Genomic DNA, 17,920 nt, shown 5'->3' on the forward strand with positions numbered 1-17,920 from the left:
TCCTCTGGGGAGGCAGGTGAATAGGGTTAGTTGTTTATAAAACTTCTAATATCTTACTTTTAAGCATAAACTTTTCAGTGATGTAACAAGGTCAATAGAGCTACCTCCTAAGAAGCGGTCAAGGATGGAGTGATTGTGCTCAGCCTTTAAACTTTTTAAGGAGCAGGTCCCTTCTAGTCTACATTGTCTCTGGAGTTTTGTTCCCAGTGAATGGCAATGTTTTAGCAACCATTCCTTTTTAATGTTTTCCAGAGTCACCTCACTCTGAGCAGCCCTAGGTAAAGGAAACTTTGAATATCATTGAGGGAATCTGTACTTCAAGCTATAGAACAATGGCAGGAAAGGTGACTCAGATTCACAACATTAATTGCCTTTACATTTTAATGGCTTATGTTTAGGTTATAATCACCAAATTATGATTTGATAATTTGATCTTACAAATCATGACATTTTTGTTTTGTGTTCTGTGTTTTTGTTATCTTTGTATGATTGACTTGACTTTGTAGGGGTTTTATTAGTTTGCTTCTTTTACTGTTAGTTTGGGTAATGAGTCAAAGGACTTGGGCTGAAATCCCAATTTAGTATTTATATACTCTTCCATGCCTGAATCCTCTGTTATAAAATATGGGAGGTAGGTGAAAGTGGATTAAATGACCACTAGAGTCCCTTCATATTTACATTTATAAATTTAATTTGTAAATTTAATGTGTATGTATGTTATATAATGTATATATAGTAATGTAAATGTGCATTTATGTTAAATTTACATATTTAAATTTGCAAGTCCATGGCCCAAATTTGTGATGTGGGGCTGACTGAGGATAGCTAAAAATTCCTTTTCTTTTCTCTGGAGAATGCAAACACGGCCTCCTATCTTGTTCAGGGGATGCTAGAGCCGGCCACCCCAGAGAAAGTGATAAGGAAACTTTTATTTGGATTCAATGCAGATAAGGACTGCACCAGACTCCCCCAGGTGTCAAGCCACCTCCACTACCCTGGATTTACAAGAGTTTCTTTGTTTTTATGTATTTGAGTGGAGATGGAGAGACTTCTGTTCCTGCTAAAGTAAAAATCACCTGGAATTGGCAGCCATTCACAACTCACTTCACTATAGCCCCTAAAATTTTGCTTCAGGGCGTGATTTGAGATACAGAATCTTGTCTCCTATCTGGGTCAAATGGTCTTAAACTTTCTGGTTCATCTGATATCCGACAGGAGAAGGTAGGAAAAAAGGAAAGGACTTAAAGGCAGAGGAAGAGTGATCTTAAGATATAGGCTATCACCCAGTCTTTAAGTGTATTCTCTGATTAAGATCTTATACATTTCTAAAGGAGCAAATTCAAACTCAAAAATATAGACTGAGAAACTCTGGAAGAGCCCAAAGGGGCTGTAGCTAAATTACACTGAAGGATCACCAAGAAATCCTAGCAGGCCCTTTGGGATGTTTCCTAGTAGCAATAGGTACCCAACCACTGGGAACATCCGACTTCTGCTTGCCTTTCCCATATATTTGGCCACAGAGTGGGGAGACTGGCTGATGTACTCATTAGGACCAGGGGGAGCAGCTGCTCCCACAGTCTAACTCCTGCCTCCCTGATTGAAACAGAGTAACAGCTGGAGAACTACTGGCATTTATTTCTCTTCCCTGGCTTGAAGACCGAATATATATATATATATATGTCTTTCTTTCTTGCAGTGTGATCAGTGAAAGGCAATTTCAAATACAGCAAAAGTCTAAGTTCTGCCCAGAGTTCTTATAATGGAATTTGTTCAAAGAAGATGGATTTTATAGTTAATTTCTTAAAGGTACTTACCTCATAGAATCCCTGAGAGGAATCAATGATGTAACATATAAGTGAAGTACTTAGTAAACCTCAAAGTACTATCTGAATACCACAACAAGCCCAGTCATAGACTACATGGATTTTTTTCACAGGTCTTAGCCTAGCTAAGTTGGAGAGATTCTTTATCCCAATGACCATAGAGCAATAGCACTTTTGGGCCATAAGAGCTCAGGAAAACTGGCTACTCTGGGACAGTAATTGTAATCTGGACCCATGAATTAAGTATCCACATCAATGAAGTCACAAATGCTTGAAAAGTTGTTTTTGTTTTTGTTTTGTTTTGCTTTGTTTTTCAGTCTCTAGCATAGGAGTTCTTTTTTAACAATAGCTTTTTTCATTTTCAAAATACATGCAAAGATAAAGTTTTCAACAGTCAGCCTTGCAAAACCGATGCTTGAAAAGTTAAAGTACCATCAATTTATATTATAATCATTATTATTTCTTTAAAACCATGAGAATTTTGACAATAGTAGAATATGTTCCCACATTTCACGTGGCTGTTTTCTACCATGATAGTTATTTATATATCTTTATTAAATTATCAATCTATTCTTTCCCAATAGACCATATACTTACCTTTATTGTTCTTTCAGTCATTTTTCAGGTATTTCAGACTTTTGTAAGACACCTTTAGGAGTTTTCTTGGCAAAGATATTAGAGGGGTTTGCCATTTCCTTCTCCAGCACATTTTGTATTAAGTAAAGCAATAAGTAAACTGATGCAAGCTGGGTGAAGTGATTTGCTAGGATAAGTGTCTGAGGCTAGACTTCAGGCCCCGCCCTCTATCTACTGTGTTACCAGCTACTCGTATACTTCCTTGCTCCATGCTTATATTTTCTGCTTTTTTTTTTTGGATTTGACCTTAGCTGGGTTTATTTTGGTTTCTAGGCAAAGTTGGAACGTTGACTTATTAAAAAATGAAACTTTTCATCACTTCATAAGACCTAGAATCTCAAAGATTCATCTTCCTGAATTTAAATCTCGTCTCAAACACTGACTAAGTAGGCAAGTCGCTGAACCTGGGTGCCTTAGTTTCCTTATTTGCAAGACAACCTGAAGAAGAAAATAGCAGATTATGCTAGTATCTCTGTCCCAAATGGGATCGTGAAGAGTTGGACACAACTGAAAAACAACAATAAAAATTGCCAGATAATTTCTAAGTAGCTAAAAAACTATGTTTCTACATAGAATTGAAAGTTCATACAAAACCATAGCAATTCAATTTTTAAAAGTTCAAATGAAATGTTTGATGAATTCAAGTCACTTTTGTTGGAATCTTTACAAAGTGTTAAGCCATTAGAGTTGATAGAGACAATAATTATCTAATTTAGCATGGTTCATTATGATTGATTTAATTTTAGAAGGAGATATTTTGGGCCAGAACTTGAAACAAGGTACTAAATACAACTGATGGAAAACAATGCTTGTGTTCACACCTTTAGAGAGCTCATAGAAGCAAGAAGTATTTAAGTACTCAATGGAGTTCACACGTTTGGGAGATTTCATGCTTAGTATAAGATATCCGAATTCACACTTCCCTTAGGGCCAGAAAGCACTCTGGGAAATAACCCAGAATCCCTCTCTCTCCAACTTTATCTAGATAAATTACATACTAAGATCCAACTAGATGAAAAGATTGCTATGTGATTAATAGTGTTATGTGAAAGATCCTAAAGAATGGGAGAAATATCATATAAATGAGGGGGAAGTAAATGCAATTTTTTAAAAAAGGGGGATGAGAAAAAAAGTTAAAAAAAAAAAAAAGAAAAATGGGTAGCTTGATTTCAATTCTTCAAATCCAGGCATAACTTTCAGGAAATTATTTTAAAACAGCTAGAAAAAGAAACAAATTCTACAGAGCCAGTTTGACTTTTTCAAATGCAGGTCATGCCAGATTAGCTCTATTTCCTTTTCTATTTCAAGATTCTATTCTAGTGGATGAGAAACACTGTAAATTTAGTTGAACTAGATTTTAGCGAAGCTTTTGGTTAAATATTTTATATTCTTTTGAAGAAGATGACAAAATATATATTAGAATAAAATACCCTCAATTAGGCCCAGAGCTGAATGGTGACCATTCGGAATCAGTAGATAGTAATAGTTCAGTACCAACATGCCAGAAGGTGTCAGATGGCACATTCCAGGGATCTGTGCTTATTCCTGCCATCTTTAACACCATTATCAATCATTTGGATAAATTTGTGGTTAACACATAGGAAGAAAAACAAGAAAAGTGGCTAAAAATGTCTGGTTTCAAAAGGATCTTGACATGATTATTTGGATTGAATGTAAAGATGCAATTATCTGGGAATAAGGGAAAAATCATTTGCCTAGGGACCAAAAAACTCAGCTTCACCAATTTAAAATTGGAGAAGTTTGGTTAGACAAGAGTAGTTCTGGGGGAAGAAAAGAAGAAATATTTGGGGGATTTAGTGGAGTACAAGCAATATGAGTTTATATAGGATACTGATAAGCTGCAAAGTGGCCAGAGAACATTTTTGTGTGTGGAGGTTGGACAAGATGGCCATTGGTGTTACATCTCCTTCTCATATTCTGTAATTTGCTATTTCTTCTTAATCTGCAATAAGGCATTGTTGCAATAAGTATGTTATTCTTGGCTCACATGGGGAAACTAGCCTGTTCCAGCTGGGCCTATTTACCTCTAGGATCTGACAAAGATCTATTTAATTGATATATTTGGGAGTGAGATAGGGAGAACTTTTAAAACCATCTGAAATACCAACTTATTTTAGAGTGACTAAAATACCATATACTTCTTCAATCAGTTCATTGAAAGATATTTGATTTCATTGCTATGGGCCACTTGCTCCTGTCAACTCAAGGTCTTACATTGTCTTTACCAGTTATACTTTCTCTCTTCCATATTTACTGGTCAACTTTCTAGTAATAAATTTTCTTGAATGTAGACAGAGTAGTCCATGTACCAGAGACCTCATAATTCAAACTTTTCAGGTTTGAGAGAATGTGTTGTAGGTCCACTTTAGCTTTCTGTATTTTCGATGATTTCACTAGTTTCCTTTAGTTCAGTTATCATTTCTATGTTCCCAGATCTATGTAACTATCTAGATATTTTTCTGGAACTACAAAACCCCAAGGTCACTTTCTGTTGCATATCTTGTTGGCAAACAGTGTCAAATTAATCTTGTCACCATAAAATTGCATCCTCTGCTTAATAATCTTTTTTTTCTTTTTTTTTTTTTATTTATTTAATAGCCTTTTATTTACAGGTTATATGTCTGGGTAATTTTACAGCGTTAACAATTGCCAAACCTCTTGTTCCAATTTTTCCTCTCCTTCCCCCCACCCCCTTCCCCTAGATGGCAGGATGACCAGTAGATGTTAAATATATTTAAATATAAATTAGATACACAAGAAGTATACATGACCAAACCGTTATTTTGCTGTACAAAAAGAATCGGACTCTGAAATATTGTACAATTAGCCTGTGAAGGAAATCAAAAATGCAGGTGGGCAAAAATATAGGGACTGCTTAATAATCTTATGAATTGGCTACTTTCCACAGATTTAAATCCAATGCACCTGGAATTGTAGGTGCTCGATAATCTCACCGTAACTTAGAAGATCAAGGTTCAGACCTCACATCTGATACATTTCCTGTATGAGTTTGATTGAATAATTGAACTAACCTCCCTGTGCTTGTTTCCTCATCTACAAAATAAGGAGCGTGGACTACAGAATCTCTAAAGGGTCTCCCAGCTCTATGGTCCTATTTTTCACAATCCATTTCTCTTAACCCTATATGACATTTTAATTTATTGAAAATTAGATTTCTAGATATTACCTAAACTTTTTTTTTTAATTTTTTAATTTAATTTTGGAGGTTATACATGTACATTCATTTTTTACATATTTCTATAGGAGTCAGGTTGGGAGAGTAAAACCAGAACAAAAGGAAAAGCCTAGAGAGAGAGAGAGAGAGAGAGAGAGAGAGAGAGAGAGAGAGAGAATGAGGTGAACATGGAGTGCAATTGCCACAACCAATCTTTCTAGGTCTCTCTCTGGGTGCAGATGGTGTTTTCCATCCAAAGTTGATTAGGATTGCTTTGAATTGCTAAATTTTTTATAAGAACCCAGTCTATCATAGCTGATCATCACACAATCTTATTGCTTTGAATAATGTTTTCCTGGTTCTGCTTGCTTCAGGCAGCATCAGTTTATGTAAAATTTTTCAGACTTTTCTCAAATCATCCTGTTTATCATTTTTATAGAAAAATACCATTTCATTACCATAACTTATTCAACCATTCCCCAATTGTTGGACATCTATGCATTTTCCAATTTTTTGCCACTTTTACAAAAAGGACTGCTACAAACTTTTTTTTTTTTTCTGCACAACTGGGTCCTTTTTCCCTTTTTATGATCTCTTTGGGATACAGACCCAGTAATGGCAATGCTGGATCAAAGGGTATGCAGTTTGATAGCCCTTTGGGCATATAAATGAGTTCTATTCCCCAGCCTGGAATGAACTTAACTTTTGAATCCTTATCTGCTTTCATAGATAACCCCCAGCTGTACTTCCCTTTTGAAGTACTGACCATCTTCCCCCAGGCTTCTAGCTCCTCAATCTCTTTCAAATTATGTTTTATCCTGGCCCCACTCCCACCTCCAAGTGCAATGTAGGCCAGACTGTTTTTGTCCTCCCATCCCTAGCACCCATTAAAACCAAGTAAAAATACGCCCTAACTAGATTCCCTAAATCTAAAACTGAGTGACCACCATGAGGTCTCCCAAATCTGATGCTTCTTTTAGTGATTCTGGGCTACAAAGTCACTAGGAATATCAGGCCAAAGACTTCTCTGTCCTTCTTATAGGTACAAAAATTTCGTTGAGCTGAATTGAATACTGAGGCTTTATGATAAACATAATTAGAAAGAAAAATAAATGAAATCTATTTGTGAAGCAGTCTACAACTTTGTTCTGATGCGATATAAAGGCAATGAAAGACAGTAGAATTAGTCACCTCTTCCTTAAGGCAGAGATTTGCTGTTTCTCTCCCAGGGAAGATGGTATTTGGAATGGTCCTTTATGTTTCCCTACATATGGGCATGTTGCTATTTAATTGTTAATGAGCAATTTTCTTAGAATATTACCAAACACACTCATCAATAAGTTACTGATATAATCAGACAACTACTTGTTTAACCAAATTTTGAGATCACTAGGGTTTAATGTCTAATTAAATCAATTATTTGATAGTTCAGTTTAATTAAGCTAAATATTTAAAGTCAATATTGAGATGCTACAATCTAGTGATAATATGATATTGCCCTGACAGAGGCTTATTCTGATAGTTCATCTAGCATTTGCTAGGCTGGCTTCTGGGTTAGAGATCACTGAAAGCTGTAAAAACAAGCAAACAAAATAATACTAAGCTGGGACCTTTTACTCTCCAAAGACAGTGGGAGAGTGGGGGAAAAAGGGATAGTGAGTGATATAAAAAAAGCAAAATGAATACATGGCAATATCATCTCGAGATGAACATAGATACATATATATGAGCATGCATAAATAGAATATAACTATTATATACTTAAATGTGACAATGATATAGTGTACATAAATATTCTGAACACAGGATGATCAGTGACCGATTCTATAACTGAAAGTATTAACATATTCTGTAGTATGATTTTAGTCTGGTTGTCTTCCTAGCCCAAGTTGTATTCTTGAAACTACAAGAAACATCTATACTATTTTGCTAAAAAAAGAAAGAGACAATGAATTTTAAACTGCAATCTAAATTTTTAATTTTCTAGTCACATTCGTGAAAGGTCCAGTTAGTATTTCTTGGCTAATCTACCCATCCTTCTTTCTCAACAAGAATCTGGACTGTCAAGACTTTATTTCTGTTTCCCCTTTTTTTTCTGACTTTTTGAAGTATTTAGCAAAAAAAAAGACAAGTCTGAAGAAAATTGTCAGATATCAGGTGTCAATCTATAACACAAAGAACTCAAGTTTTAGATACTACTTGTCTTGCTCCTTTTAGTCCTGTAGTCCTTTAATAGTAATCAAAATACACAAGCATTTCAAACTTCAAGAAAACTGAAGTGCCTCACAATAAGTATGAGAATTTCCTAGAAATAATAGAACCTTTTTTTCCCTTTCCTTTTTATTCACACTGCAGTACACAGTGCAGTACACACTGTATACAGGCAAGAAGTGCTGCTTTAGGTAACATATAGAAAAATAGTGTTTTCAAGGCCCTCAAATTTTTGATCAGCAGTTTTAAAACAAATATTAAATAGAATCATAAAATTGTGAACTTGTGCTAGATGAGACGTACGGTTTCCTCTCAGATTTTTAAAGATCATCTAAATAAGAAAGTTTACAACCTCCTTTAGCAGTTCAATCAATACTTAATAATGTTGATCGGATTTTTCCTTAGGATTCTTCCTCACTATATTAAAAGGTCCCGTCTTATATTCCCATCAGGATGCCTTGCTGTTTCAGCTAGGCTCACCTGACTTCTTGGGGGGCAGGTAAGTGGATGATTATTGGTGGGAATGGCTGACTCCTTTTCCCCAGAAACTGTATCCCCCAGGGATGTCTGGAAGCACTGGTTTGGAAGCAGGACTTGTGGTCTTGGGGGTCCTGTCACATGTAGGGATTCTATATTTATCTGCCTATTGATGACAGTTGGTCAGCAACTGTTGCTGGTGGTGATAAAGGTAGGTCATCTCTGCACGATGATTTCTCTCAATAATGGCTACAGGGCAGGGATGGTGATTTGGAGGACAATTTCCAAGGGTCTTGGGCTCAGGGTCCTGGGCTGTTACCATCAGATTCTGAGAAAATTGTGTCCAAAGGGGGGAATTATGGCCCAACTTGGCAAAGCCAATTCTGCCTCTTAGGAGGCCTTACTCCTACAGCTCTGTTGGCTCTGGGATAACTTCCTCACCTCCTATCACTTCAAAATGAAGAGATCCACATCTTCCCACCTCATCTTTCCCACTGACCCCAGTCTCAGGGTCCCGTCTTTGACTCTTACTTCTCCCTCAATTTCTCCTACCCCCATCAGTAACCTGCTTTTATTAATTTTATCTGTGTAAGCCCAACCACTAACTGAGAGCCTCAGGACCACCCACATTTTCTCACTGCTTTTTCCCTCTCCATACGTTTTTCTTCCACTCTAGCTTTCTATCAGTCTTCTTACTTATACAGCTGGCCATTTCACCCCATTGATGAAGCATTTATTGGTTCTCCATTCACTCACAAAGCTCTGAAATGACTTTGTCTAGCATTTCAGGTCCTCCACAATCAGGCGCATTGCCTCTAACCATATTGCCTCTTTTCATCCTAAGATTTATACAAACCAGACAACTCCCAAATTTACTGTGTTCATTTGTGGAACGGGCTCATTGTCCATGCTACCTGTCGAAAGGTTACCTACCTTTTTTCATTTGCTTCTATTTTTTCACATTTTTATTTAAAGTTTTGAGTTACAAATACTATCCCAACTCTCCCTCCTTCCTGAGAGAGTAAACAATCAGATATGTTATATATATCTAGTTATAGAAAACATCCCATAGTAGTTATTTTGCATAACACTCAAAAAAATGAAAGAGAAAAACAACGTTTCAGTCTGTATTTAAGCTATTAATTCTTTCTTTGGAGATGGATAGTATGCCTCACCCTTAATCTTTTGGGATAGCCTTGGATGTGCTGAGAATAGCCAAGCCATTCACAATTCAAGGAAAAAAATTGCTATTACTGTGGACATTTTCCTAATTCTGTACCCCTTCACTATGTATCAGTTCATGGAAGGCTTTCCAAGTTTTTATAAAATGATTTTGCTTATTTCTCACAATATTTGATTATAATCATATAGCAAATTATTTAGCCATTCCCCAATTTATGGGCATTCTCTTGATTTCCAATTCTTAGCCACTACAAAAAGTCCTGCTATAAATATTTGTGTACAAATAGAATCCTTTTTTGGATGTCTTTGGGATATAGACCTGGATCAAAAGATATGCAGAGTTTTATGGCCTTTTGGCTCTTTCTCTCCAGAATAGTTGGTTCAGACCACAACTCAACCAACAGTAAGCCGTGTCCCAGTTTTCCCATATCTTCTCCAAAATCCAACATTTTCAATTTTTGTCATATTAGCTACTTTGACAGGTGTGACGCGGGACCTCAGTTTGAATCTTCATTTCTCTGATCAACAATGCCTTAGAGCATTTCTTCACAATACTTTGTTTCTTTGAAAACTGCTTGTTCATATTCTTTGACCATTTATCAACTGGACAATGCTTGGATTTTATAAATTTAACTCAGTTCTTTATATATTTGAGAAATGAGGCCTCTGCAAAAAAGTAACTTTTAAATTTTGTCATCAAAATTACTTATCTTACATTTTATAATGCTCTCTATCTCTTCTTTGATCCTAAATTCTTCCCTCATCCATGAATCTATTATTGCAAACAAACGATTGCAGCATCTCCCAATTGCTTATCTAGCTTTTCATGCCACTTCCTACTTTCACTGATTCCTTTGTTTGTGACCTGTTTCTTTAGACCACTCAGAGCTTTATAGCCCTAATATGTTTATCATTCTGTAAAGTTCATTTATTTACTGTGCAGAGCAATCCAAGAATGTCAGGTCCACCCAGTCCCATTAGATTATAAAACTCCTGGGAGGCAGGGCAGAAGCAGTCTTATCTTTCCTCTTAACTATAACAAGTACTCTGTTGGTATTTAATGCTTGTTCAGAGATTTAGAGTTGGAATGTTTAAAGGGCATGTTTTTAACCGCTTTATGGAGGAAGAAAAGGCCCAGGGAGGTTTTGACCAGACCAGGGTCACTCAGAGGTAGAATTTAAACCAAGTTCCTCTAATTCAAAGCTAGCACTTTCCATCTTGCTACAGATTAAGGTGTATTATAGCATCAAAGTCAATACACCACAAGTCCTTTTTGGGGTTCATTTTACCTAACGGTTCAAAGCAGGAGTAGGAGAATAGAGGCTCTAATTGCTTGTTATTCATTTTTTGTTCCAAGAGAACCTATGACCTCAGGAGGGAGATGTCTAGAGTAGCAAATGAATTGGGTTTCAGAGAAGGGGAGCAGCACAAGGTCATCAGCCTCCCTCTGACCTTCCAAGTCAAGTCCAGCGGCGAACCATAGGTGAGGACAGTAGGGGATGGCTCTGGATGAAGGGAAACCATAATAACTCAAGCCTTTCTCGGGTCTCGGGAGGAGGCTGTGCCCATTGAGCATCTGGAGAAAAGACGGCTGGTTTTGTCTTCACAGAACTATCAGTTGAGGAGGGGAAGACCTTCAGAGTGTTTGTGTGTGTGTGTGTGAGAGAGAGACAGACAGACAGACAGACAGAGACAGAAGAAAAGTCGTGTTTCAGAGATTCCACTCAGCAAGGATTTCCAGTCTGCAGGACTTCTTTCTCCCTTACGGTTCAAACGGCTATGGGAAAAACATTCTAATGGGGTTCTTAATGGGCTATCATAGACATACATAAAAACGCCTTTGAAATACGAGAGGCTCTTGAGGACAATCCGTTCTTATTTCATGACCACACAAACGTACGTTCTTGTACAAGGTCTAACTAGAGAGAATAGAGGACATTTTGTTTCTTGGCCGCCTCGTCAGCGATGTTTGCTGCTGCGACGGTCACGTTATTAAACTGGCCGCAGGATGAACTAGCATAAGTTCCGGCGTCTAATGCAGATAATAAAGCTAGTGGCTTGAAATGAGCCGCGACGGCCCATCTCGCTAATTCCTTTCCTTTCTCTCCCGCTCCTTACGCTCCAAGAGTCTGCGCATGATTGGCTCTGGGGCAGACGGCCGGGCTCATTCAGAGCGTTGCACTGTTGCGTAGGAAAGATGGCAGGCACCGGGAACGACTGGAGGAAGGCCTAGCTGCTTGGAGGGACGCTACGCCGCGAAGGAAGGGTTGCTGGCTACAAAATCCATCAGAGTGACTCTTGTCTTGATAAGCGCTTGGAAAAGCATAAAATAGCCATCATGACTTCACTGGAAGGCGGGAGAGAGAAGACTGGCCCGGATAGAGGGAACAGCGAATGAATGGGTAGAAAGATTACGCCATGGCCGCCTTGGGCTAATAGGAATTAGCGATAAGCTTCATGGCCTTTTCCACAAGGTCCCTGCTCAGTGCCACGGTGCTTGTGACAAGTGTGGATGCTGACCACTGAGCTACTGCCCTGCACGGACTCTGCCCGGGTTGGAGCTGGCCTCCCGGCCAAGGCCCTCTGCAGCGGGGGCCGGCGCTTCCCTTTCCCGGCCTTCTCGGGCCTTTATCCGGCGGCCGCGGCCTTCGGTGCCACCTAGGCCTCCCCCGTTCCTTCCTCAGCCTCCCGGCCCTGAGCCAGGTCAGCGGCTCCTGACTGCGGCTCCCGGGGCCTCGCTGGCTCCCCTGGTCGCCGCGCCCTCCCGGAGGGCTCATGTGCTCCCGCGGGTTTAACGGCCGTCTCGGCTTTGGCCACGCCGGTCTCTCTCCCCAGCTGCCGTTCGGGCGCCCTGAGCTCCCGTCCCAGCAGCACCTCGCACAGGCTCGATCCCGGTCCGGCCCCCTCACGCAGGGCGCCCTTCCCGGCTCGGGCCGGATGCAAACCTGCCCGCTGCAAGCGCCGCCGGCGGTCTCTCCTCCCACTCGCCCCCAAGGTGTCTCCCTGCAAGAGCAGGCCTGACGGCGTCATGCTTCCCCCCTCACTACCCGCTTACACGAACGCCCGAAGGATGGGCAACATCTTCCAGGGCCCTCCCACCTTCCCCGACTCGGCGAGGCTCCCTCGGGCCGGGGTCCGCGGCTTCCTGTAGCGGGCTCCGGGCCTCGTCTGCGGCTGTTGCCCAGGCCCAGAATCCTCACCTCCCCGGGCTGCCTTTTAGGTCCTAACCAACACACCAACGTTGACAAGGGGCTTTCTCCGAATCCCTTTTAGTTCCGCAGCTTTTCTCCCAAATCTTGTTCTATTCTCCGAGTTTATGGGGTCGTCTTTCCCCCCGGATTACGGACCCGTCGGGGGCAGGCGCTACGCGGGGGCTTGTCTGCGTTCCCAGTGTTTAGCGGGGGCCAGGCGGGTAAGGGCGTAAGCGTTTGCTAAGTCTAGTACTACTCTTCAGCAGACAACATGGAGGACCAAGACACGGAAAACGGGGCCCGACTCCCCGCCCCACGCCAGGCCACGGAGGCGCAAGCGAACGAGACCATCAGTGCAAATAAAAGGGCCTGACACCCCCCTCCTCCCCGGGGCCTCCCGCCGCGAACCCGGCCCAAGGCGCAGCCCCTCGCGGAATCACTACAGAAAGATAACGCCAACGAGCGAACAGAAAATGAACCGTTACAGCCTTGCCACCATTTTGCCGGCCGAAGGAATTTCTTCAAACTTCCTTTTTTATCAAATAAAAAAGATTTATTTCTAAGAATTGAAACACCTGCTGGAAGACCCTCCCCCCAAAAACAATGCATTTCTCCTGTGGTGGTAAAATGTGTATTAAAAGCAAAATAGGAAAAAAAAAAAAAAAAAAACCCAAATCCGCGCTCTTCATCAATCCGGGCAGAGACGTTTGCCGCGGAAGCAAGAGTCACAGTTTAAGGGAAGCTGCATCACAAAACGCCGGCCTAGAGGGCCTTCTGCCGGTACTCGGGCGGGGCCGTCTCGTACTCGCTGGCGTTGAAGAGCGCCGCCGCGTTCTCGGCCAGGTACTCGAGGAAGTCGTGCAGGTAGCCCATGAGCAGGGCGCGGCTGGGCGGCTCCAGCGGCGCGCAGGCCAGCACGGCGCCCAGGGGCACGAAGAGGCGCAGCAGGTGCGGGGCGCCGTAGACGCGGGACAGCGGGGCCTCGGGGTGCGCCGCCTGCACGTGGGCGAACTGCGGGCGCTCGAAGTCGTACAGCAGCTGCGTGCCCAGCAGGACGTTGAAGTAGTCCTTGATGCCGGCCACCGCGTCGTCCACCGTCAGCGCCGGGGCCGGGACGCCGGCCCGGCAGCGCCACTTGTCGAGGCCCGCGTACTCCTGCAGGATCGAGTCCACGCTGTGGCGGGCCGGCAGCAGGAAGAGCTTCTTCTGCTTGGTCACCAGGTCCCAGTCCTCCACCAGCCAGGGCTTCAGCTCCTCGGGGATCTGCACCTTCACCTCCGCCTTGGAGGCCGCCGCCTCCCTGCGAGTGCGAGAGCGCTTTGCTCGCGGTGGCGAGGTGGCGGGCCCCGCGCGGGGGGAGCCCCCGCCCTGGCTGCTCATGGGCTGCTCGGCCTCCTTGGCTCTGGCCGCCTTCCTCGCGGCGCCAGAGCCCCTCTTCTCCGGGACCGCTGCAGCCTTCTCGGTTGCCGCGGCTCTCCTACCCTGGGAGGCGGCCTTCCTCCCGGCGACCGCGGCCTTCCTTTCGGAGGCCGCGGCCTTTTTCTCAACGACCACGGCCTTCTTTTCGGAGCGGGTAGCCTTCCTTTCGGGGCCAGCGGCCTTTCTCTGGGAGCCCGCCGCTTTTCTCTGGGAACCTCTGGCTTTTTTCTCGGGGGCGGCGGCCTTCCTGCCCCTGCCCGCGGCCCCACGGCCCTTAGCATTGGCCTGGGCCTGGGCCTGGACCTTCTGCAGCTCGCGCTGTCGCCGCACGTTGGCCGGCGAGTACTCGAGGATGCGGCTCTCGGACACCCACTCGTCCCACTTCTTGTTCCAGCCCATGTAGTGGATGAGGTAGATGGGCGCCCGCTCCTCAGCAGCCACTCTCACGCACCGGGCTTCGTACAGCAGCGGCCCATGGAAGCACAGCACCCGCTCCCCCTCCTGGAAACACGGTTTGGGCCGGGCGGCCTTGGGCGCCATGCTTTGCCTCGCAGTCGACGGAGAGGAGAACCTCGCACTGACCACGATCGCCGACCACGTCTCAGCAGTGCCGTCCAACCGCGGCAGCTGCTTCTGCGCGTGCGCAGAGCCCTCCCACCGCCGCCTTCGCGCAAGCGCAGCTCCTCCGGGGCAGGGCCTCCTTGAGCAAACTGGCCAATAGTGCGCAAGCTCAGGCCCACGACCAACTGCGACCGTGGCTTCCATCTCCTCATCTGTCTCCGCCCTCCCCAGTTACTATTCTCTGCCTCAGAGAACAAAAGAGCCCGGTCCTGACCTCAAGAAGCTTACCTTCAAAGGAAGGGGAAAGTGCCTTCTGAATATGCACGACGTAGCTTAGGAGCCTCCCCTTTTGTTCAGTTGTTTCGCCCCGAAACTTCTAGCACCGGTCCCTTTGAAAACAGGCTTCCCGGGAAAGTAGCTGTGAGAATTCTCAGGCTGCGTCCGGCTGGGGGCGCACTTAGGGCGGGAGCCTTCCCCGCAGCGGGGCGTCCTCAGAGGGGGGATTGTTCCGGGAAAGAGTTCCCTGGGAAGCCGCCCGTTGGCGGTCCCTGAGAGCCGTCACCCTCCCTTCTTCGCCTGGTGCGTTGTGTGCTCGCGCGCGGATCCAGAGCCCGGCACGCTTAGGGACAGAGGGATCTGTGGAGATCTCTGCACGGCCCCAGAAAGAGATGCGTGCGCCCGCGCGTGCAGATAAATGTCACTCTATACACAGCCAGACAGATTCATAGATGCATCTGGGAATATAGAACCTCACACACTTCTAGCTACGGCTACGGAAATGTGTGTGTGTGTGTGTGAGAGAGACAGAGAGAGACAGAGAGGAGAGAGCTCTGTAAACCTACAGAAAGAGATGCGTGTACATGTGCATATAGATAAATGTCACTCTATACACAGCCAGACAGACTCATAGATGCATCTGGGAATATAGAACCTCACACACTTCTAGCTACGGCTACGGAAATGTGTGTGTGTGTGAGAGAGACAGAGAGGAGAGAGCTCTGCAAACCTACAGAAAGAGATGCGTGTACATGTGCATATAGATAAATGTCACTCTATACACAGCCAGACAGATTCATAGATGCATCTGGGAATATAGAACCTCACACACTTCTAGCTACGGCTACGGAAATGTGTGTGTGTGTGTGTGAGAGAGACAGAGAGAGACAGAGAGGAGAGAGCTCTGTAAACCTACAGAAAGAGATGCGTGTACATGTGCATATAGATAAATGTCACTCTATACACACCCAGACAGATTCATAGATGCATCTGGGAATATAGAACCTCACACACTTCTAGCTACGGCTACGGAAATGTGTGTGTGTGTGTGTGAGAGAGACAGAGAGAGACAGAGAGGAGAGAGCTCTGCAAACCTACAGAAAGAGATGCGTGTACATGTGCATATAGATAAATGTCACTCTATACACACCCAGACAGATTCATAGATGCATCTGGGAATATAGAACCTCACACACTTCTAGCTACGGCTACGGAAATGTGTGTGTGTGTGTGTGAGAGAGACAGAGAGAGACAGAGAGGAGAGAGCTCTGCAAACCTACAGAAAGAGATGCGTGTACATGTGCATATAGATAAATGTCACTCTATACACACCCAGACAGATTCATAGATGCATCTGGGAATATAGAACCTCACACACTTCTAGCTACGGCTACGGAAATGTGTGTGTGTGAGAGAGACAGAGACAGAGAGGAGAGAGCTCTGCAAACCTACAGAAAGAGATGCGTGTACATGTGCATATAGATGAATGTCACTCTATACACACCCAGACAGATTCATAGATGCATCTGGGAATATAGAACCTCACACACTTCTAGCTACGGCTACGGAAATGTGTGTGTGTGAGAGAGAGAGAGACAGAGAGGAGAGAGCTCTGCAAACCTACAGAAAGAGATGCGTGTACATGTGCATATAGATAAATGTCACTCTATACACACCCAGACAGATTCATAGATGCATCTGGGAATATAGAACCTCACACACTTCTAGCTACGGCTACGGAAATGTGTGTGTGTGTGTGTGAGAGAGACAGAGAGAGACAGAGAGGAGAGAGCTCTGCAAACCTACAGAAAGAGATGCGTGTACATGTGCATATAGATAAATGTCACTCTATACACACCCAGACAGATTCATAGATGCATCTGGGAATATAGAACCTCACACACTTCTAGCTACGGCTACGGAAATGTGTGTGTGTGTGTGTGAGAGAGACAGAGAGAGACAGAGAGGAGAGAGCTCTGCAAAACCTACAGAAAGAGATGCGTGTACATGTGCATATAGATAAATGTCACTCTATACACAGCCAGACAGATTCATAGATGCATCTGGGAATATAGAACCTCACACACTTCTAGCTACGGCTACGGAAATGTGTGTGTGTGTGAGAGAGAGAGACAGAGAGGAGAGAGCTCTGTAAACCTACAGAAAGAGATGCGTGTACATGTGCATATAGATGAATGTCACTCTATACACAGCCAGACAGACTCATAGATGCGTCTGGGAATATAGAACCTCACACACTTCTAGCTACGGCTACGGAAATGTGTGTGTGTGTGAGAGAGACAGAGAGGAGAGAGCTCTGCAAACCTACAGAAAGAGATGCGTGTATATATGTATATAGATAAATTTTATATACACATATAGACAGATATAAATCTGGAAATATATTATGTCTATGTAAATTTCTAGCTATAGCTACAGAAATGTATGTACAAGACAGACAGAGGAGAGAGTTCTCTATATTTACAGAAATAGATGTATGTATACATATAAATATATGTTTATATACGTATATAAAGAGAGTTGTTGATTATAGAAACACATGCATATATAGATTTCTAGATAATGTCTACAGAAATGGGTATGTGTATATGAGACAGGAGCGATTTCTACATACATCTACAGAAATAGAAGTGTGTATATATGCATATATGTAAATATGTATGTTTAAATACACATAGAGATTTTTAGATTTATCTATGGAAACATGCATATATAAATTTCTAGATATATCTACAGAAATGTGTATGAAACAGAGACAGAAATTTCTAGATATATTTACAGAAATAGATGTGTGTATATATGCATATATAAATGTTTATGAGATTTCTAGATATATCTATGAAAATATATGCCTATATAGTTTTCTGGATATATCTATGGGAAATGTATGCCTATATAAATATAGCTAAGGAAACACATGCATATAT

The 17,920-nt window shown here is 43.0% G+C and overlaps 1 pseudogene; it reads right to left on the reverse strand.

Annotated features, from left to right (window-relative positions):
* Positions 1-12,978: 12,978 nt before the first annotated feature.
* LOC100934612 lies at positions 12,979-15,259 on the reverse strand (annotated as a pseudogene).
* Between the last annotated feature and the right edge of the window lie 2,661 nt (positions 15,260-17,920).

The sequence above is a fragment of the Sarcophilus harrisii genome, chromosome 3 (genome assembly GCF_902635505.1).
Source record: "Sarcophilus harrisii chromosome 3, mSarHar1.11, whole genome shotgun sequence".
Lineage (NCBI taxonomy): Eukaryota > Metazoa > Chordata > Mammalia > Dasyuromorphia > Dasyuridae > Sarcophilus > Sarcophilus harrisii.